Below are 24,108 nucleotides of genomic sequence, written 5' to 3'. Positions count from 1 at the left end.
TCAAATATGTTATATGTATTTTTGAGATGTTTGGAGCTCAAACGACCAGGAACGTCCAAGGCATTTGAAAGATAGCCTTAAGACACTCAACGTGTGTCTTGATGGGGCCTAGCCTGTTTGGACAGGTCGCGGGTATTGGTTTTGGGTGAAACTCATGTGGAAAATCTAAAACTTTGTAAGGATTGTATTTACGTGGGAATTGTCCATGTACGACTTCCAAAGGGCCTCGCAAAAGGCCCCACGTGAAGGGTCCGTTGGTGAGGTCTCATTGATTGAAACTTACATTGGGAATGTATAAACCAAAAATTTGTCTAAGGACCAATAAACGAAAGCCATAGGACGGTCAATATACTGACCTACGACCAGTCATGTGTCCTTCGACGGTGGCTTGTAAGATGTTGTCTTACGTTTGTTATATTAAATGGGTAAATAGGAAATTTACCTCACGTCCTAAACTGAGTCTAATAGGTTTTGTAGCTACTTTTGGGTGTATATAAGTAATCAAACATGGGAAGAACCCATTGTAAATCCTATCCCACGAATTTAACTTTTCCCCTAAAAAATATTCGCCCAGGAAACAACAATTGTTGGTGAAGCTTAAGAACCGCTTGGAGCTTGGATTTCCATGGTTGAATCACGAAGCCCTTCATCACAAAGTAAACTTTCAGTTAAAGAGTTCTTCTCAAAGTTTTCAAAGAAGATTTTATGATCAGTCATTCAATCTAGCCATGGGTTCTTTCTCAAAAACGTTTGTAATGGTTAAATAAGGATGAATTGATTTTAATGTAATGGTTTGAACGTGATTTTACTCCAATTGAAAGATGAAACCATCTCCCTTCCCAAGATTGATTTATCCCTTTCATGGCATTGATCATGACTTGTTCTTAATTGATTGTGATTCTGTTACAATTAATTTCTTATATTTACTGTTATTTACATGAATTGATTATGATTTGATGATGAAGGATCCATGTGGATCCATGTATGAAGATTTAAGCATGCCTAGACTAGTTATCAATCAACTCGCTGTAATGTTGACCTTTTGAGATATAAAAGTGTAAATCAATTACGGTGTGGTTCATGTAGCTACTACCTTAGGTTAATCAATTTGTTGAATTGTGAATATGAAGATGGTATGATCAAATTAAAGAACGCTTGGTTTAATTGATCTAGTTTCTCCTAATATATTAAGTAGTAAAGTGTGATCACTGTAACGTTGGTCCATAATTGTATAAAAATTGGATTTATACTATGTTAATATTCATAGGTCTACTTTCTAGAATGTGTATTGATGATTAATTATGTGATATGGATAAATGTATGATAGTTTTAACCAAAGCAACTTCCTCTTCCATGAAATTCTTATATGAACATGTCCACAGTGATTTCGTATTTATGGACACTTGTAGTAGGATCTCATCTAGGCTATGATTTCTTTAGCTAATTGCTTAAATGTAAAATAATGATAAAATATTTACGAACTAAACTAGGGAATATATTTGATGACCTATAACTCTCTATTTTCTAGTATATATGAGGTGCCTTGTATTATGTTATCGTGTTATCTTGTAGCAACTTGTACATGGTTTATTTTATGATTAAATTACATATAGCTTCTTCCATATATATGAATCGGTGATAAATAAGGTGCATTGATCAATGATGATCAAAGGATGAGAAATTATGTTGATGAAGCCTTTTATGACATTGTGTGGTATCGTCCACCTAAGGTGGCGTCGTTCACTTTATTGTCATTATATATGTGTTAAACCATGGCCTTGAAGGAAACTTGATGATTATATGAATGAGTGGTTCTGATGATCACTTTATGTGTAACTTGTGCCTTGTTTTCTACTTGAATTGTGAATCTAGGTTATCTTATTATTGTTATGAGCATGTAAAGGGTTAGATAATATCATGTGTATGTTCTTCCATTAATGAATTGTTATGCATTTATAACCCCTACCCATGTACCCATATGTAAATGTGTGAATATCTAATATTAAGGAGCCTTAAATTATAATATGAAGATTGTCTAGTCTACTATGCTATGTTGTGTTGTCTGGTCTATACTTGAATGTCTAATGTGGTACAAGAGGGTGTCTGCCTCAATGAGTTGTTGATAGCCATTATGTGATCATGTTTACCAATGTACGCACACACTCACATATAATGCATGCTCACAATGTAGTAAATATTCATATTGTCTAATGAAAGGTTGTTTTCTAATTCACTAGTATCAATTACTATGCATGTAAAGTATATGTATGGGAAGAATGTTATGTATTCCTTACAAGGATGACTTTATAATTTTAATAGTATGGGCAAGGGAGTTGGAGTTTTCCTATGCATTGCACATGTGTACCTTGATAGGCTAGTTCTAGTTTTTGTTTTCATATGTATGAATATTTATGTATGAAATTGTGTGAATTAAGGTGTTATGTGAAAGTTTTCTCACATATATGTATATACACACATGTTTGAATATGTAGTCAAGAGAGAGGCCTTGAATGGTGTGTTCATGTGTACCCTAAACTAGATGATGCTTTAAATATGCTATGTTCATGTGAAGGTATTCTTTACATGATTTAGGTTGATAAACTTTCATCTATGACATATGAGTTAAGCACATGAGGGGATGACTCTCCTAAAACTATTTTTTATAAAGTAAAAATAAAATAATTGTTTTAAATAAAGGGAACATAGCTTAGTACCGAGTGAACTCGAATATGAGTGTGTGTACCTTCCTATGGTAGGAAGGTAAGTCACCATAAACCTCATGGGGTGGATACCCTCATGACCTAAAGGGGTGTTTGAGTGATGTTTCGATAAATGAATAAGTACAATACCTAATGTAGGCATAAAGAGGGGTTTCACATGTACCCCCAAGTTCCATAACTATGTTTCCAGCATAGGATACTAGCTAATGGATCTACCTAAAAAGCTATGTCATGTTTGGTTCTACTTTGGCCGGTAGACAACCCTTTTTCGGTGTGGGATTTTATGACACCTAATTCCATGTTTAGAATCACATGGTGTATGTCGGTTAAGACTATAATTTCTCTAATGTAAATTGGACAATGGAAGTAAATGACTACGACACTAGCTAGAATGAAATAAGTGTTAGGATCGAATTCACGCACACACACTAGATGAATGAAGAACACAAGAACTTTCAAGAGAAAGAGATGAGAGATCCAGAGAGAGGAAGAGAAAACCCAATATTTCGCGGTAAAACCCCGTGAGTAAACTTCCACGGCGGTGAGGTATATTTATATTAATAAATCAGAGTATTTTTGGTTACAGAAAATAAATAGGAAAACCTAAAATTAATCAGGTTCCACTGCCTATCAATTCTCCCACTTGGAGACTGACTCAGTCATCCAAAAAATACATTCTCAAAAAAAAATCTCTTCATCATCAAAATCTTTACCGCACTGCAACATCTGTAGCAACAACTATAGAAGACCAACTTAGGTTTTACATAACCTCAGTTTCCCAACATCAACACATTTCGTCAACATGTCTGCCGGGTTCTTTGCACCCTCTACCTTCTCCAAACACATATCACCATCCTCCAGTGCCCTGCGAGTGAAATGGTATTGCCTTCTTATGTGCTTTGTCTTCGAATGATAGAATGGATTTTCACCAACTGTATGGCACTCTGGCTATCTGAGTAAAGAATATTCTCGCTCTGCTTCTTTCCCAATTCCTCAAGATAATCTGCCAGCCATATCATCACTTTCCCAGCTTCAGCTATTGCCACAAACTCAACTTCAGTAGATGAAAGAGAAACACACTTTGAAGCCTGGACATCCAACTCACTGTTGTTCAACCTATGGTGTAAATGTACCTGGATGTACTCTTGCTCGAGTCAACATCCCCACTAACATCAGTATCCACAAAACCCTGTAGAGTCACATTGCCTTTGCCAAAATAAAGTGAAGTACTGGATGTACCTCTTAGATATCTCAGAAGGCACTTCACTGCTTCCCAATGCTCTTTCCAAGGGTTCGCCATGTACCGGCTGACAACTCCCACTGCATGTGCTATATCAGGTCTAGTGCAGACCATAGCATACATCAAACTAGCAACCGGTGAAGCATATGGAACAAGTGCCAGGTCATCACGCTCCTCGACAGTCTTGGGTGATTGCTCCTTTGACAATTTAAAGTGATTTGCCAATGGAGTAGTCCTGGGTTTAGCATCATTAACCCTGAATCTACTCAACACCTTCTCAATGTACAACTCCTGAGATAGATTTAAAGTGCCAGCAGATCTATCCCGAGAAATTTTTATCCCTTAAATCTGTTTTGCTGGACCCAAGTCTTTCATCTCAAACGCTGCAGACAACCTTGTCTTCAGATTGTTAATCTCCCTCATACTAGATCCTGCAATCAACATATCATTCACATACAAGAGTAGAAAGACACATGAATCAGTGTATTTTTTGAAGTAACAACAAGGATCCTTTTAAACTATGTAGAATCAACTCTTGGTCATGAAGGAGTCAACCTTCTTGTACCACTGCCTTGGTTCTTGCTTTAGTCCATACAAGCTCCTGCTTATCTTGCACACCATGTGTTCCTTGCCTGGAACCACAAATCCTTACGGTTGCTGCATATAGATCTCTTTGTCCAGATCTCCATGTAAAAATGCTATTTTTACATCCATTTGCTCTAGATGCAAATTCTCCGATGCAACAACACTCAACAGAATACGAATAGAGGTTAATTTCACAACAGGAGAGAGTATTTCAGCATAATCAATACCTTTCCTTTGTGAATAACCTTTAACCACTAAACGAGCCTTGAACCTTCTTTTGCCATCTAGTTCAGTCTTGATTCTGAACACCCACTTGTTCACCAAAGCTCTCTTCCCTGCATGTAACTGAGTAAACACCCATGTGTCGTTCTTATCAAGTGACCTCATCTTATCATCCATGGCTTGTTCCCCCTTGATAGAATCCTCCACCTGCAGGGCCTCATCAAAAGACCCTGGTTCCCCCTCATCAGTCAGCAATAGATAGTGTAATGAAGGTGAATACCTATCTGGTGCCTTGATGGATCTGAATGATATCCTTAACACCTGCTCAGGTGTAACTTGCTCCACTTCAGATTCTTTAGTACGAGTTGGTTGAGTATCTGCTTCGACATCTCTGGGTTACTCTTCTCCAACTCAACCTCAACTCCCACTTGCTTTGTAATCTCTACAACCTTCTGCTCTCTGTCCTTGTATAGGATAGACTCATCAAATGTCACGTCACAATGTCTCAGGATCTTTCTATCTTGTCATCCCAAAACTTGTAACCAAACAAATGAGAATCATATCCTATGAAGTAACACTTCACACCCTTGGAATCAAGTTTGTCTCTCTTTTCTGGATCAACATGAACATAAGCAGTGCAACCAAAAGTCCTCAAGTGTGAGTACTTGAGTTATTTTCCTCTCCACACCTCCTCTGGAATCTTGAACCCTAAAGGAACTGATGGTCCCCTGTTGATCAAGTATGCAGATGTGCTCACAGCATCCGCCTAAAGTATTTTGGGCAGCCCACAATGTATCCTCAAACTCCTTGCACGCTCATTCAATGTTTTGTTCATCCTCTCAGCAATTCCATTCTGCCTTGCCTTACCAGGAACTGTTCTCATCAATCTGATTCCCTCAGCTGCACAGAATGCCTTGAACTCTGATTTGTCATACTTTCCTCCATTGTCAGACCTTAGGCATTTGACTTTCAAACCGGTCTGATTCTCAACTTCAGCTTTCCACTTCTTGAAAGTTGCAAACACATCTGACTTATGCTTCAAGAAGTAAACCCATACCTTCCTGCTGAAATCATCAATGAAGGTAACATAGAACCTGGATCCTCCAAGTGATGATACTGGAGATGGTCCCCAAACATCTGTATGGACCATTTCCAACTGAACTTTCTTTGTGTGTCTAGGAGTCTTTGTGAAGCTTACTCTTTTCTGTTTGCCCATGACACAACTCTCGCAAAGACTCATATCAACAGACTTCAGACCCTCTAATGCTCCTTTTGCAACCAGCATCTTCATTCCTTTATTACTCATGTGTCCAAGTCTTTTGTTCCACAGACATGAAGCGGAAGCACCTTCAGCAACAGCAGCCATGTTTATACACCCTGTAGTGGTGTACAAGGTTCCAGATTTGGTGCCACGAGCTACTACCATAGCACCTTTCACGATCTTCCACGAACCTTTCCAAAACTCTACTACATATCCCATGCTATCCAACTGACCAACTGAGATCATATTTTTCTTGATCCCAGGAATATATCTGACATCCTCCAATGTCCACTGGCTTCCCGAGGTGGTCTTTATGCAAACATCCCCCTTTCCTTCAATCCTTAAGGCTTTATTGTCAGCAAGATATACTTTTCCAAAATTTTCAGATTTGAAGTTTTGGAACAACTCCTTGCTTGGAGACGAATGGAAAGCTACACCAAAATCAAAAATCCATGATTCAACCGGGTTGTTCACACTAAGGATTAGAGCATCCCCAACGTCCTCTGCTGAATTTACAGAATCATTGTCATCTCCAAATTTCTGATTCTGTTTCTTCTTTGGCTTTGTACAGTTCCTCCAAAAGTGCCCTTTTTCTTCACAGTTCCAACAAGTCACGTTTGATCTGTTCAGTGATTTTCCTCGATTCATTGATTTTGATCAACCATGTTGATTTTGTCCTTTCGTCTTACTTCTCCCCCTACGATCAAGGCTGAGAGCACTGCCCGATGAATCTCCCACTTCTCGTTTGCGAATACTGTTGCTACGAACAACATCACAGATTTCAACAAACTTCAGATTCTCAGATCCACGGGAACTGCTAATCACATCAACAACATTATCACAAGACTTGGGAAGAGATGACATCAAAATCAATGCCTTAATTTCATCTTCGAAATTAATATCCACAGAATTGAGTTGACTCACAATCATATTAAAGTCGTTTATATGATCACAGGTATATATCGTTGTTCCACTTCTTTTTAACTTCATTAATCACTTTGACTATTCACTATTGTTGCTTGGTTGATATTATTTTGATATTATCACTATTTGTTATAATTAATAGATAAATTTATTTGTTGCTGCCTATACCTTGTTATTAGTTAATTTTTATTTTTTCTAATTAATTATTATTATTTAATTTGAATTTTCCAACCTCTATAACGCTAAGGGAGTTATGTTTTGCTGTGCTTATTCATTTTTTTTATGTTATTAAAATCTCTATTTTAACCATTCATTAGTTGTTGTATTTATTTGTTATTTTATCATCTTCGCTTATTTAGATTTAAATATTTCTAGTGAACTAATATTAAATATTCTTAATTGTACTAATGAAATGTTTAGTTTGGTTAATTTCCATGTTCTTTTAATTACTATTATTTATTTATGTTTCTTTCGTTCTTTCTCAAATTAAAAAGACCTCCAATTCACCATTCACACTTATTTTTTGTCACTGCTACTGTGCACTTCTTCTTTTTTTAGTAAAAAATTTATTTTTGAGTTCATATTATATATTTTTTAAATTTGATCAATGAAAAAACTCTCCATCGATTTTAGAGGTCTTTCCATTTTAAAATACGGAAATTTAATTTAAGTTTATATATTTTAGTTGTTAGAAATGGACAATGAATAAATACTCCGTCTGATTTGGAGGCCTACCAAATATTAAAAGACGGAAAATTTTAGTTTAAGTTCATATAACTTGTTTGTTAAAATTGTTAAAATGGCCAATGAGAAAATCTCTCCGTCGGTTTTGGAGGCCTCCCCATTTTAAAAAGACGGGATTTTAGTTTAAGTTTAAATATTTTATATGTTGAAATTGGCCGATGAATAAATTACCGTCGATTTTCAAGGCCTCCAAAGTTAATAAGATGGGTTTTTATTTTTAAGATATTATTTCATATATTCAATTTTATTCATATTCATTTATTACTAAAACTTTTACTAAGTGTGTTTACAGTTACCCAAGGCTTGCTTCCTTGAAGCTATTCCAAAGGATTTTGAATTATATTTTTTAATTCATTATTTTTTATATATCGATGTTAGGCAAATCATAGCCCGATATTATTATTTTATTTTTATTGTGTATATTCATGTTTATTATATTTGCACTTTATTTTATTTTTCAGCTCAATTTGAAAAAATGAACTCAGTTGGGACCACATTTGTGATTCCGAAGGATGCCTAATCCCTTTCCTTCGGAATAATTTGAACCCCTTATCTAAAATCAATTTCATTTCGTAGACTATCTTTCAAATTAATTTATTAATGGTTTCCTAGTTTTCCTAAAAAATTTGGTGGGGACTCTCTTTTCACTTTAATCCCTTTAAACTCATTTTACCCCCCTTAACCCCCTCTTACCCGTTCTTAAAAAATCTTTTGTACAAATTCTTTTTTTAATTGAGTCACCGCGATGTTTCTCCTAATTCAAATGATATCAACAGAACTACGACTTTTCTGGGGATATAGAAGTTCTAACCATTTGTGGGTTCATTTTTTTATATTGTGGATATCGATCTTTTATTGTATTTTCATTATATCTTGTATATTTTGTTTATTTTTTGCATATTGTACTCAATATTCATTCATTTTATTGTCTATTGTCATTGCATTCATGACTTTTTTTTCAGCATTGTATGTATATTATATTAAAGAACGATTTTCGAAATGATGGACAATTTATTGGTTCGTCATGCGTCGAAAATTTGTCGCGACTTCCAACCTAAGTTGTCCACTTGGGTTCCCAGTCATTTAAAATCTTTCTTGCAGCTAGTTTTAGAACATTCGTAATCTCCGTCCCTTCTCTATTCGAGTTACAATCTATTGGAACTACGTTTGACTTGATTCCTTTTTCTATGGGATACGTAGGTGCCATATCGGTCATCTACCCTGTAGGCTTTCCAAAATTTTAAAACGGAAACCGGGGAAATTTTTTTTTTAGGAGGTCTCCAAAAAATTTACAAAGAGACAGTACAAGATTAAATATCTGAGGTTGTTGAAGTTGAAAAAGGGACAAAATTTTTCAGGAATTCCCTCAAAAATTTAACAAAGTTGGTACATAGACTTTCAGAATTTATGAGGCTTCACTACGAGTTGGTATGTATATTTTGAATTAATTTTTGTACATGATGTCACATTCATTGTATATCTTTGATTTTTTATTATATTCCTTTAAAAATGTTATTTTAATTGACACTTTTTAAGTTGGGTGTCCGCCCTCCAATGTGACTCATTCATTTTTTTTTTACTTTTGCCATTTTTTCTTTAATTGATAATTTTTTGGTTTTGTTTTTGTTAAGTTTGGGTTGTCCGATCTTTAACGTGACTCTTTAATTTCTTTTTTTGTTACTTTGATTAAATTTAGGTGGTCCGCCCTTCAATGTGATTCACTGATTTCTTCGTTCTTGTTCAGTTTTCTTTGATTAACAAAAAATATTTTTTGTTCAATTTAGGTTGCCCGCCTTTCAATGGGCTCATTGGTTATTTATTTTTATTATTTTTCCTTTCAAAAATTCTTTTGTTGTTTATAGATTTTAAGTTATTTCTGGAAGAACTACACAAACATGATTCTCATCAATGACAAACGTAGGCAGCCCTTATTGAGTTAAGTATTTTTTATTCAAAAGATCTTATTTTTTATTTTTTTAATATTTATATTTTTGAAATTATTTTTTGACTTTGTTAGTGTCTACACAGTTCAAGAGTGCATGTGAAAATAATTTGTACAGTAAAGAAGATTGACTTCTTGTTAAATCATAGATTCTTTTTTGTACCTTTCATTCATACTTTTGTCACACTTGTAAAATTATCTTGTATACATTCAAGATTAGAAAAAAAGCAAGATTTATTGTTTCATGTGCATTGTCTGGAGAGTTTTGAATTAAATTCAATTGTTTAACATTGTTGATCTAGAACTTGTCATAAATGCTATTGAGTCGAAATTCTGAGTAATATTTGATTTAAAAAATGATTATAGGCTTTCTTTGACCCGTTTGGCCCTTTCAAAGCCGAAAAAAAAATATATACCCTTAGTGTGTCCTACTTTGAGCTTTAAGCCTTTTCTTTGGACAACCACATCTTAGCCTATGCCCTTTCTAGGTGCTTTTATGCACTATCTCACTTTTTGCCTGATTTTCTTGAGCGCGTTGAAGGCATGCAAGTTATAAGTGAAGATTCAAAGTTCAGTTTTTGTCAAATACAAAAGTTATCCAAGTCCCTGAATGTCAAGAAAATAAAAAGGATTTCAAAATAATGAAAAAAAAAGGAAGTGTTCAAATTTCCCCACAAGTTTTTGCAAGCAGAATTTCAAGAAAAGAAGATAAACACTCCAAACAAAAAGGAGAAAATTCAAAAGGGAAAAATTCAGACAAAGAAAGTTCCAAAGGAGTCAAAAGTGCAAAAGGAAGGGACAACAAAGTGAATCAAACGCTAAAAGCGTAATAAATGTTGAAAGAATATATTTAAGTGCAATTCTCAAGAAGGGAATAAGTCCCTTTTTATCCCAAATGACTATCCTACCCGTCCCTAAGCCTACGTTAATAACTATTAACAAGCCCTACATGATTTAAATTCAAATGTTCTCATATTAGTGGAGATTTAAATTAAGGTAAAGCATATAATATCACAATTGCATGCGTTAAATAATTTTCTGAGTGTGAGTGCGTTTTCAGATGCTCCCAAATCAAAACACTTTAAATGTGTGCAAATTTAAAATTTATTTCATCTGAGGGCACTTAAAATTTGATGATAGGTAGGTCTAGTTCAAAGACTTTGTTTGAAGCAAGATGAACAAATTTTGTCGTTACTTAAGTACATTTGAGGTACCACTTGAATCTATAGTAATTACCTAGAAATCAATCTTAACAAAGAATTAGAATTGGGAGAAATTTTTGTATAATACTTTTGTTGGTGCTAGCCAACTTAATATATGTTTCATTGTTTTATAAAATAAAAATGAAAATCCACTTTACACATTTTTTTTCCAAACATCTTTGTGGACTGTTTCATTGTTGATATTTGTCCAAATAACTTTGTGGACCATTTCAAAGTTGAAATTGCATTTTCGGTAGTGATACCCTTCAAAATGACATCTTTTTATTTTGGGTCATCATACCTTTCAAATTGACATCATTTTATATTTATGCCCCATGTTTGTTCAAACAATTTTGTGGACGGTTTCATTGTTGATATTTGTCCAAACAACTTTGTGGGCCGTTTCAAAGTTCAAATTGCATTTTCGGTATCATACCCTTCAAAATGATATCTTTTTATTTTGGGTCGTCACACCTTTGAAATTGATATCATTTTATATTCATGCCCCATGTTTGTCCATACCAACAATTTGTACTGTTTCATTTTTGATATTTTGTCCATACAAATTTTGTGGACCGTTCCATTATTGATATTCATCTAAATAACTTTGTGGACCGTTTCAAAGTTGAAATTGCATTTTTGGTAGTCATACCCTCTAAAATGACATCTTTTTATTTTCAGTAGGCATACCCTTCAAAATGACATCTTTTTATTTTTGGATAGTCCTATGTTTCAAACTGACATCTTTTTAATTTTTGTAGTTATACCCTTTAAAATGACGTCTTTTATTTTTGGATCGTCATATCCTTCAAAATGACATTTTTGCGGGTCGTCTAACTTTTTTTTGGGTCGTTATACCCTTCAAAATGATATTTTCTTAAATTTGGATAGTCATACCCTTCAAAATGACTTTTTTTAGGTCGTCATACCTTTCAAAATGATATCTTTTAGAAATTAATTTATTATCTTAAATAAATTAATTCTTTTCAAATTGGTTTGTCATACCATTAAATATGATGTTATTAAGTTTGAATCGTTGCATTGGTTAATACCTTGTCCATATGGTCATGTTTGCATAGTTTATATTATATTAGCTACTATCATTTATATGGTAGATTTTGTCATAGGACATTCATGTTAAGTTCAAGTTGGGTCGTCCTCCTTTGAAAGAGACACGTTCGGTTGTCATCTCCCTTCAAATGACATGTTCAAGTTGGGTCGTCTTTCTTGCAAAGAGACATGTTGGGTTGTCATCTACATTCAAATGACATTATAAGTTCAAGTTGGGATGTCCTCCTTTCAAGGAGACATGTTAGGTTATCATCTCCTTTCAAATGACACATTAAGTTCAAGATTCGGTTGTCATCTTCCTTCAGTTAACACGTTGAGTTCAAATTGGCTTGTCCACCTTTCAAAGAGACAAGATTGGGTCGTCATATCCCTTCAAATGACATGTTAAGTTCAAGTTGCGTCATCCGCTTTTCAAAGAGAAAAGTAGGGTTGTCACCTCGTTCAAAGTGGGATTTTAAGTTCAAGTTGGGTCATCCCCCTTACAAAGAGACACGTTGGTTAGTCATCTCCCTTCAAATGAAATGTTCAAGTTGGGTCGTCCGCCTTTCAAATAGACATGTTGGGTTGCCATCTCCCGTCAAATGACACACTATGTTCAAGATTGGGTTGTCACCTCCATTTAATTGATATGTTAAGTTCAGGTTGGGTTGTCCGCCTTTCAAAGAGACATGTTGGTTTTTTATCTCCCTTCAAATGACATGTTAAGTTTAAGTTGGTTCCTCTACCTTTCAAAGAGACATGTTTGGTTTTCATCTCCCTTCAAATGACACATTAAATTCAAGATTGGGTTGTCATCTCTCTTCAAATGACATGTTGAGTTCAAATTGGGTCGTCTGCCTTTCAAAGAGACATGTTGGGTCGTCACATCCTTCAAGTGACACTTTAAGTTCAAGATTGGGTTGTTATCTCCCTTCAAGTAACACTTTAAGTTCAATATCGGGTTGTCATCTCCCTTTAAATGACACGTTAAGTTCAAGATTGGGTTTTCATCCATCTTTAATTGACATATTATGATCAAATTGGGTCGTACGCCTTCCAAAGAGATAATATTGGGTCATCATTTCCCTTCAAATGACATGTTAAGTTCAAGTTGCATCGCCTGCCTTTCAATGAGACAAGTTGGGTTGTCACCTTGTTCGAAGTGGCATGTTAAGTTCAAGTTGGGTAGTCCGCCTTTCAAAGAGACAAGTTGGGTTGTCGCTTCGTTCAAAGTGACATGTTATTCTCATCATCATTCTTTCGAAAAGGTACAACACCTTCATTGTGAAATTTTGCAAGTAATATCGAAGGTATGTGAACATTCTAAGTTTACAATTAATGTTTTTCTTTTGTTTATTATTTTTAGCCTCGTCGACAGACGTGGAGTCTTGCTCAAAAGCTCTACTAGCGTCTCAATTATTTTGTTCAATGTTTATTAAACCAAATTTGGATTCGTCAATTTTGTTTTACTAGGATCTCGTTCATCGATCCTAATCAAACAAAGAGGCAAGTTGTTGACACAAAATTTTGGTCCGATAGTTTTAAAATTAATACATTTTGAGTATTGTATTTTAAATAATTCAAAATACATGTTTTTGTCACTTTGATGAAATTTGTTGATAATCATCATCTTTCTCAAAGTATTAGGGGTTTTTATCGATTGTTATGTTTAAATCATTTTGTCATAGCCAGACGTTCAAATATTTTTTCATTATTTTATAAAATTAATATTTCTGTTACATTACATTTTTACATGTAATTAATTACGTGTATTACATTTTTTATATTAATTTTATGTTCTTTGTTACATTGTTAATATTCATTTTGATATTTTGCGCAGTCTAAAAATTCATTCAAATTCGAATACAATTTACATACACATATATTTTATCAATCGACAATTTTTGGGCCACACTTCAAGACCATAACTTTGGCCCATAGTTTTCAACTCCCTATATATAAAAGAGTTGGTCCATTGGGTTTTTAAGTGGTGGATAAAGATTTAGGGGATAATTATTAGATTAATGTTTTAAGAAATTCTTTGATGCTTTTATTTTTGGGCCACCACCCTCACCGGAGACTTTTTTGGCAAGCCCCAAAACCCCGTTTTGTTTTAACATTTTTCCAGCAAAGAACCACACGAAAACAGTCAGTAGACCAAACTGTCATCTTGTTCATAGCTGCTGCCAGCAGCTCTCTCCAGACGCTGCCAGGTCTTCTTTTTCCCACTTTTCCGACCAAGCTCTAACTGAAACCAGTCATCTTCTTCCCCATTTTAGCATACAAAACACAACTGAAATAACCACCACAACCCACTCCTAAACCATACCCAAACCTTAACCAACAACCACCCAAAATCGATCAACAACACAGTCCAAAAACCCGACCATAAACCACCAAACCAACCTTCATTCTTCCATTTTTTTCCCTTTCCAGATGCACCACAAACCCCATCCTCTTTCCCCTTTACATTTTCTATCCAATTTTGTTTGCATTTGAATGAACCATCAGGATATTTGCTCCAAAAAATGGCAGCAATATTTTAGGCTTATCGACATAAAATAAATAACTCCAGCGAAATCGAGATTGAGCAAGCTCTTCGTCATCCTCTTTTACCAAGGTGTTCCTCTGCACTTCTTATTCTCTTTCCTTCGTTTTTTTTGTTTACATATTTGGGTCCATTTATTTTTATGTGTTAATATTGTTTCATATCAAAATATGTTGGCATAATGCTTTGATTTAATTCATTTTAGCGTAGTTTTTAATTACGATACAGAAGTTTCTAATCTTATTTAAGGATTTTCGTGGTGTTGTCTTCCTATAATTGCAATTGATTTTGTGTAGAAACTTGGTCTAATGAACCCTATATTATCTATTTGTAGTTGATTATGTTGTCTTCTTTATTATTGTTATTTGTATTTATGTTTTGATAATAATTATATTGCCATTAATCATGTCATTTGGAATGTCGTTTTGGATATGTTTATTTACAGTTATATCGTTGTTCCACTCTATTTTGACTTCATTAGTTAGTGGGACTATTCACCATTGTTCCTTGGTTGATATTATTTTGGTATTATCGGTATTTGTTATAATTAAGAGATAAATTTTATTTATTGTTGCCTATACCTTGTTATTAGTTAATGTTGCTTTTTATAAAATTAATTATTATTAATTTATTTGAATTTTCCAACCACTATAACACTATGGGGTTATGTTTTGCTCTGTTTATTCATTATTTGATTGATTTGAAAAATGATGTACGCCTTGTTTGACCCATTTGAGCCTTTCAAAGCCTGCCAAATAATATATACCCTTAGTGTGTCCCATTTTGAGGCTTAAGTCTTTACTTTGGACAACCACATCTTAGACTATACCCTTTCTAAGTGCTTTTATGAACTATCCCTCTTTTTGCCTTATTTTCTTGGGCGCACAGAAGACATGCAAGTTATAAGCGATGATTCAAAGTTCATTTTTGTCAAAGACAAAAGTTATTAAAATACCGAAATGTCAAGAAAACAAAAATGACTTTAAAAGAAAGAAAAAAAAAGAAGTATTCAAAATTCCCCACATGTTTTAGCAAGCAGAATTTGAAGAAAACAAAATAAACAATCCAAACAAAAAGAAGAAAATTCAAAAGGCAAAAACTCAGACATACAAAGTTCCAAAGAAGTCAACAATGCATAAGGAAGGGACAACAAAGAGAATCAAACGCTGAAAGCGTAATAAATCGTTAAAGCATCTATTTAGTTGCAATGCTAAAGAAGGGAATAAGTCCCTTTTATCCCAAATGAGTATCTTACCCGTTCCTAAGCCTACATTACAAGCAATTAACAAGCCCTACATGATTTCAATTCTAATTTTCTCACATTAGTGGAGATTTACATTAAGGTCAAGCATATGGTATCACAATTGCATCCGTTGCACATTTTTTTGCGTATAAGTGTGTTTTTTTAGATGCTCCCAAATCAAAACACTTTAAATAAGTGAAAATTGAAAATTTCTTTCTTGTGAGGGCAATTGAAATATGATGAGAGGTCTAGTTCAATGCCTTTACCTGAAGCAAGATGAACAATTTTTTTGGTTACTTAAGAATATTTGAGGTACCACATGAATCTATAGGAATTACCTCGAAATCAATTACAGTAAAGAATTAGAATTGCAAGAAACTTTTGTACAATACTTTTGTTGGTGCTAACCAAGATATCATATGTTTCATTGTTCAAAAGATAAAAATGATAATCCACTTTTTCGATTTTTGTCCAAACAACTTTGTGTATTGTTTCATTGTTGATATTTTTCCAAATAATTTTGTGGAACGTTTCAAAGTTTAAATTGCATTTTTGATAGTCATACCCCTTAAAACGACATTTTTTTATTTTGGGTAGTCATACCTTTCACGTTGACATCATTTTATTTTTATGCTCCATATTTGTCAAAACAACGTTGTGGACTGTTTCATAGTTGATATTTGTTCAAAAAACATTGTGGACTGTTTCAAAGTTCAAATTGCATTTTCACGAGTAAGAAGACAACGAGAAATATACCAAAAGACACAAAGATTTAACGTGGTTCGGTCAATCGACCTACGTTCAAAAAGGAGATGAGCAATCCACTATAAACATGAGAGTACAAAATACAGAGGGAAACAACCTCAACCAATTCACTCAGAATACATGAGAGGTTCACAAATTCTCCCTCTAACCAAAACTCTCAAAGCCCTTAAAACTACATTGTGAATGCTAATTAAGTTAGAAGGAACATGCCTCTATTTATAGAGTCCTAAATATTTTCCTACCAAAAAAAGAATAGTCAATTCAAAACCTTTTCCTAAAAGTAAAACCTATTTATGGTAAGAAATCAGGGAAAATAAAACCCAACAAATCTCCCCCTTGGCCTGAATTTCTGACAAAATAAATTTGTTCACCTTCTTTACTTAATCTTCAACAACTTGCTTCTCCTCTCCATAATCTCCTTTTCAAAATTTATGTCTCAACACAGAGAATCTCTCTGAAACAATTTCTCCAACAAAATCTTCATTACTGTCAAAAAGGTTGCGGCTAGAACTACACCCGTCAAGATGAACACCTCTTTCTAACTTGGTTCAATCATCGATTATCGAACCACTACACCTGACTACATCATTGAATCTGGCTCTGATACCACGTGTTAGGACCGGAAAATAAGCAGGTGTAAACGCGGAAGCTAGCAAAGCAAACCTCGAAAGACCACGAGTAAGAAGACAACGAGAAATATACCAAAAGACACAAAGATTTAACGTGGTTCGGTCAATCGACCTACGTCCACAAAGGAGATGAGCAATCAACTATAAACATGAGAGTACAAAATACAGAGGGAAACAACCTCATCAATTCACTCGGAATACATGAGAGGTTCACAAATTCTCCCTCTAACCAAAACTCTCAAAGCCCTTAAAACTACATTGTGAATGCTAATTAAGTTAGAAGGAACATGCCTCTATTTATAGAGTCCTAAATCTTTTTCTACCAAAAAAAGAATAGTCAATTCAAAACATTTTCCTAAAAGGAAAACCTATTTATGGTAAGAAATCAGGGCAAATAAAACCCAACAATATTATCTATTTGTAGTTGATTATGTGTTCTTCTTTAATATTGTTATTTTTATTTATCTTTTGTTAAAAAATATTTTGCCATTAATCATGTCATTTGGAATGTCGTTTTGGTAATGTTGATTCACAGTTATATCGTTGTTCCACTTCATTTTGAGTTCATTAGTTTATTTAACTATTCACTATTGTTACTTGGTTAATATTATTTTGGCATTATCATTAATTTTTATAATTAATAGATAAATTTTATTTGTTGCGGCTATACCTTATTATTAGTTAATGTTGCTTTTTTTAAAATTAATTATTATTACTTAATTTGAATTTTCAACCACTATAACACTATGGGAGTTATGTTTTTGCTATGTTTATTCATTATTTGTTTATGTTATTAAAATCTCTATTTTAACCATTCATTAGTTGTTGTATTTATTTGTTATTTTATCATCTTCGTTTATTTAAATTTCAATATTACTAGTGAACTTATATTAAATGTTCTTAATTGTACTAATGAATTGTTTAGTTTGGTTACTTTTCATGTTCGTTTAATTACTATTATTTATTTATGTTTCTTTCTTTGTTTCTAAAACAAAGAAGATCACCAATTCACAATTCACACTTATTATTTGTCATTGCTTACTGCGCACTTCTTTTTTTTTTAGTAAAAAATTTATTTTTGAGTTCATATTATATATTTGTTAAATTTGTTAAATGAAAAAACTCTCCGTAGATTTTAGAGGCCTTTCCATTTTAAAATACGGAAATTTAATTTAAGTTTATATATTTTAGTTATTAGAATTGGCCAATGACCAAACACTCCGTCTGTTTTGGAGGCCTACCCAATATTAAATGGCGGAAATTTTTAGTTTAATTTTATATAACTTGTTTGTTAAAATTATTGAAATGACCAATGAGAAAATCTCTCCATCGGTTTTGGAGGCCTCCCCATTTTATTAAGATGGAATTTTAGTTGAAGTCTACATATTTTTTATGTTGAAATTGACTGATAAAGAAATTACCGCCGATTTACAAGGCCTCCAATGTTAATAAGACGAGTTTTTATTTTTATGTTATTATTTCATATATTAAATTTTATTCATATTTATTTATTACTAAAAATTTCACTAAGTGTGTTTATAGGTACCCAAGACTTGCTTCCTTGAAATTATTCGTAAGGATATAAAATTATATTTTTCAATTCATTATTTTGTATATCGATGTTAGGCAAACCTTAGACCGATATTATTATTTTATTTTTACTGTGTATATTGCATGTGTATTATATTTATACTTAATTTTATTTTCCTCCTAAATTTGAAAAAAATGAACTTAGTCGAGAACCACATTTGTGCATTCATAAGGATACCTATTCCTTTGGAATAATTTGAACCCCTTATCTAAAATGTAGACTATTTTTCAAATTAATTTATTAATTGGTTTCCTAGTTTTCCTAAATATTGGGTGGTGACTCCTTTTTTCCTTTAATCTCTTTAAACTCATTTTACCCCACCCCTCCTTTACACGTTCTTAAAAATTATTTTGCGTAAATTCTTTTTTTTAATTTATTCACCTTTACATTGCTTCTAATTCAAATGATGTCAACAGAATGACGACTATGATGGGATATAAAGGTTGTAAGCATTGTGGGTTAATTATTTAAAATTTGGATATCATTCTTTTATTATGTTGTTAATTATATCTTGTATATTTTGTTGATTATTTGCATATTCTACTATATATTCATTCATTTTATTGTATATTTTCATTGCATTCATGGCTTTTTTTCCAGCATTGTAAGGTATAGCATATTAAAAAAAGGTTTTGGGATTCGTAGGCCGGACTTTTCTATACTCAATCCTTTTTCAAAATAATGGACAATTTATTGGTTCGTCGTGCGTCGAAAAGTTGTCACGACTTCCAACCTAAGTTGTCCACTTGGGTTCCCAGTCATTCAAAATCTTTCTTGGTCAGCTAGTTTTAGAACAATCGTAATCTCAGTCCATTCCCTATTCGAGTTACAATCTGTTGGAACTACGTTTGACTTGATTCCTTTTTCTATGGGATATGTAGGTGCCATATCAGTCATCTTCCCTGTAAGCTTTCCAAAATTTGAAAACGGAAACTGCGGCAAAATATTTTGAGGAGGTCTCCAAATTTTTACAAAGGAGATAGTACATGATTAAATATCGGAGGTCGTTGAAGATGAAACAGGGGCAAAATTTTTAAGGAAGGCCCTCAAAAAATTAACCAACTTGGTACAGAGATTTCTAGAATTTATTAGGCTTCACTCCGAGTTGGTATGTATATTTTGCATTAATTTTTGTACATCATGTCACATTCACTGTATATCTTTGATTTTTATTATATTCCATTGGAAATGTTATTTTAATTGACACTTTTTATGTTGGGTTGTCTGCTCTCCAATGTGACTCATTCATTTTTTTTTTATACTTTTTCCATTTTTTCTTTGATTAATAATTTTTTTTGTTTTGTTTTTGTTATGTTTTGGTAGTCCGCTCTTCAACGTAAATCTTTAATTTCTTTTTTTGTTACGTTTGTTAAATTTAGGTGGTCAGCCCTTTAATGTGGTTCACTGATTTCTTCGTTCTTGTTCAATTTTCTTTGATTAATAAAAAATATTTTTTGTTCAATTAAGATTGCCCGCCTTTCAATGTGGCTCATTGGTTATTTATTTTCATTATTTTTCCTTTCAAAAATTCATTTATTGTTTATAGATTTTAAGTCATTTCTAGAAGAACTACGCAAACCTGATTCTCATTAATGACAAACGTAGGCAGCCCTTATTGAGTTCAATATTTTTTATTCGAAAGATCTTATTTTTTATTCTTTTAATATTTATATTTTTGAAATTATTTTTTGAATTTGTTAGTGTCAACAAAGTTCAAGTGTGCATGTGAAAATAATTTGTACCGTAAAGAAGATTGACTTCTTGTTAAACCATAGATTCTTTTTTGTACCTTTCATTCATACTTTTGTCACACTTGTAAAATTATCTTGTATACATTCAAGATTAGAACAAAACCAGATTTATTGTTTCATGTTCATTGTGTGGTGAGTTTTGAATTAAATTCAATTGTTTTGCATTGCTGATCTAGAACTTGGCCTAAATGTTATTGAGGCAAAATTCTCAGTAATGTTTGATTTGAAAAATAATTGTAGGCCTTCTTTGACCCGTTTGGGTCTTTCAAAGCCTATCAAATGATATATACCCTTAGTTTGTCCTACTTTGAGCCTTAAGCCTTTTCTTTGGACAACCACATCTTCGCCTATACCCTTTCTAAATGCTTTTACGCACTATCTATCTTTTTGCCTGATTTTCTTGAGCGCACTGAAGTCAGCAAGTAATAAATAAAGATTCAAAGTTCAGTTTTTGTCAAGTACGAAAGTTATCAAAGTCCCTGAATGTCAAGAAAATAAAAGTGACTTCAAAATAATGGAAAAAAAAGAAAGTGGTCAAAATTCCCCACAAGTTTTAGCAAGCAGAATTTGAAGAAAAGAAAATAAACACTCCAAACGAAAAGAAGAAAATTCAAAAGTGAAAAACTCAGACAAACAAAGTTCCAAAGGAGTCCAGAGTGCATAAGGAAGGGACAACAAATAGAATCAAACGCTAAAAGCGTAATAAATGTTGAAAGCATCTATTTAGTCGCAATTCTCAAGAAGGGAATTAATCATTTTTATCCCTAAGATTACATTAATAACTATTAACAAGCCCTACATGATTTCAATTCAAATGTTCTCACATTAGTGGAGAATTACATTAAGGTCATACATATGGTACCACAATTGCATGCGTAAAACATTTTTCTAGTGTGAGTGTGTTTTCAGATGCTCCCAATGCAAAACACTTAAAATGTGCGCAAATTGAAAATTTATTTCTTCTGAGGGCACTTGAAATATGATGATAGGTCTAGTTCAAAGACTTTGTGTGAAGGAAGATGAACAAATTCTTTCGTTACTTAAGTACATTTGAGGTACCACTTGAATCTATAGGAATTACCTAGAAATCAATCTTAGTAAAGAATTAGAATTGCGAGATATTTTTGTATAGTACTTTTGTTTGTGCTAACCAAGTTAAAATATGTTTCATTGTTCATAAAATAAAAATGAAAATCCACTTTTCACATTTTTTTCAAAACAAATTTGTGGACTGTTTCATTGTTTATATTTTTCCAATTAAGTTTGTGGACCATTTAAAAGTTGAAATTGCATTTTCGGTAGTGATACCCTTCAAAATGACATCATTTTATTTTGGATCATCATACCTTTCAAATTGACATCATTTTATACTTATTCCCCATGTTTGTCCAAACAATTTTGTGGACGGTTTCATTGTTGATATTTGTCCAAACAAATTTGTGGACCAATTCAAAGTTCAAATTGAATTTTCGGTATCATACCCTTCAAAATGACATCTTTTTATTTTAGTTCGTCACATCTTTGAAATTGATATCATTTTATATTCATGCCTCATGTTTGTCCATACCAACAATGTGTAGCGTTTCATTGTTGATATTTTGTCCATACCAACTTTGTGGACCGTTTCATTTTTTATATTCGTCCAAATAACTTTGTGGACCGTTTCAAAGTTGAAATTGCATTTTTGGAAGTCATACCTTCCAAAATGACATCTTTTTATTTTTCGATAGTCATATCCTTCAAAATGACATCTTTTTATTTTTTGATAGTCATACGTTTCAAACTGACATCTTTTTATTTTTGTATTCATACCCTTTAAAATGACGTCTTTTATTTTTGGATCATCATATCCTTCAAAATGACATTTTTGCGGGTCGTCTAACATTTTTTTTGGATTGTTATACCCTTCAAAATGATATATTCTTGAATTTGGATAGTCATACCATTCAAAATGACTTTTTTTAGGTCGTCAGACCTTGCAAAATGATATTTGTTAGAAATTAATTTATTATCTTAAATAAATTAATTCTTTTCAAATTTGTTTGTCATGCCATTAAATATGACACTGTTTATTGTGTTATTCCATTTTAAATTGACATGTTATTCAATTCATAATGTTATTAAGTTTAATCATTGCATTGGTTAGTACCTTGTCCATATGGTCATGTTTGCATAATTTATATTATATAAGCTACTATCATTTATATAGTAGAGTTTGTGATACGACATTCATGTTAAGTTCCAGTTGGGTCGTCCACCTTTCAAAGAGACACGTTCGGTTGTCATCTCCCTTCAAATGACATGTTACAATTGGGTCGTCTTCCTTTTAAAGAGACATGTTGGGTTGTCATCTACCTTCAAATGACATGATAAGTTCAATTTGGGAGGCCCTCTTTTCAAAGAGACATGTTGGGTTATCATGTCCCTTCAAATGACACATTAAGTTCAAGATTCGGTTGTCATCTCCCTTCAGTTGACACGTTGAGTTCAAACTTGCTTGTCTACCTTTCAAAGAGACAAGATTGGATCGTTATATCCCTTCAAATGACATGTTAAGTTCAAGTTGGGTCATCAGCTTTTCAAAGAGAAAAGTTGGGTTGTCACTCGTTCAAAGTGGCATTTTAAGTTCAAGTTGGGTCGTCCGCCTAACAAAGAGACACGTTGGGCAGTCAACTCTCTTCAAATGACATGTTCAAGTTCGGTCGTCTGCCTTTAATATAGACATGTTGGGTTGTTATCTCCCTTCAAATGACACACTAAGTTCAAGATTGGTTTTTCACCTCCGTTCAAGTGATATGTTAAGTTCAAGTTGGGTCGTCCGCCTTTCAAAGAGACATGTTGGTTTTTTATCTCCCTTCAAATGACATGTTATGTTCAAGTTGGTTCGTCTACCTTTCAAAGAGACATGTTGGGTTTTCATCTCCCTTCAAATGACACATTAAGTTCAAGATTGGGTTGTCATCTCGCTTCAAATGAGACGTTGAGTTCAAATTGGGTCGTCCGCCTTTCCAAGAGACATGTTGGGTCGTCACATCCTTCAAGTGACAAATTAAGTTCAAGATTGGGTTGTTATCTCCTTTCAAGTAACACTCTAAGTTCAATATTGGATTATCATCTCCCTTCAAATGACACGTTAAATTCAAGATTGGATTTTCATCCATCTTCAAATGACATATTATGATCAAATTGGGTCGTACGCCTTTCAAAGAGACGATATTGGGTCGTCATCTCCCTTAGAAAGACATGTTAAGTTCAAGTTGGATCCTCTGCCTTTCAAAGAGAGAAGTTGGGTTGTCACCTTTTTCGAAGTGGCTTGTTGAGTTCAAGTTGGGTCGTCCGCCTTTCAAAGAGACACGTTGGGTTATCGCTTCATTCAAACTGACATTTTATTCGCATCATCCTTCTTTCAAAAAGGTACAACACCTTCATTGTGAAATTTTGCATGTAATATCGAAGGTATGTGAACATTCTCAGTTTTCAATAAATGTTTTTCATTTGTTTATTATTTTTAGCCCAGACGACAGACGTGGAGTCTTAGTCAAAAGCTCTACCAACGTCTCAATTACTTTTTTTTAATGTTTATTAAACCAAATTTGGGTTCGTCAACTTTGTTTGACTAGGATCTCGTTCATCGATCCTAATCAAACAAAGGGGCAAGTTATTGACACAAAATTTTGGTCCGATAGTTTTA

At 33.3% G+C, this 24,108-nt stretch overlaps 1 long non-coding RNA gene across 1 annotated transcript; it reads left to right on the top strand.

Moving 5' to 3' along the window:
- Positions 1-13,877: 13,877 nt before the first annotated feature.
- LOC109121220 (uncharacterized) lies at positions 13,878-19,866 on the top strand. The gene is made up of 2 exons (XR_002028671.3): positions 13,878-14,510; positions 19,548-19,866. It is a non-coding gene; the product is annotated as an uncharacterized lncRNA (long non-coding RNA).
- Positions 19,867-24,108: the final 4,242 nt, after the last annotated feature.

The sequence above is a fragment of the Solanum lycopersicum genome, chromosome 10, assembly GCF_036512215.1.
Source record: "Solanum lycopersicum chromosome 10, SLM_r2.1".
Taxonomy (NCBI): Eukaryota; Viridiplantae; Streptophyta; class Magnoliopsida; order Solanales; family Solanaceae; genus Solanum; species Solanum lycopersicum.
This window is presented reverse-complemented; position numbering and strand designations above follow the sequence as displayed.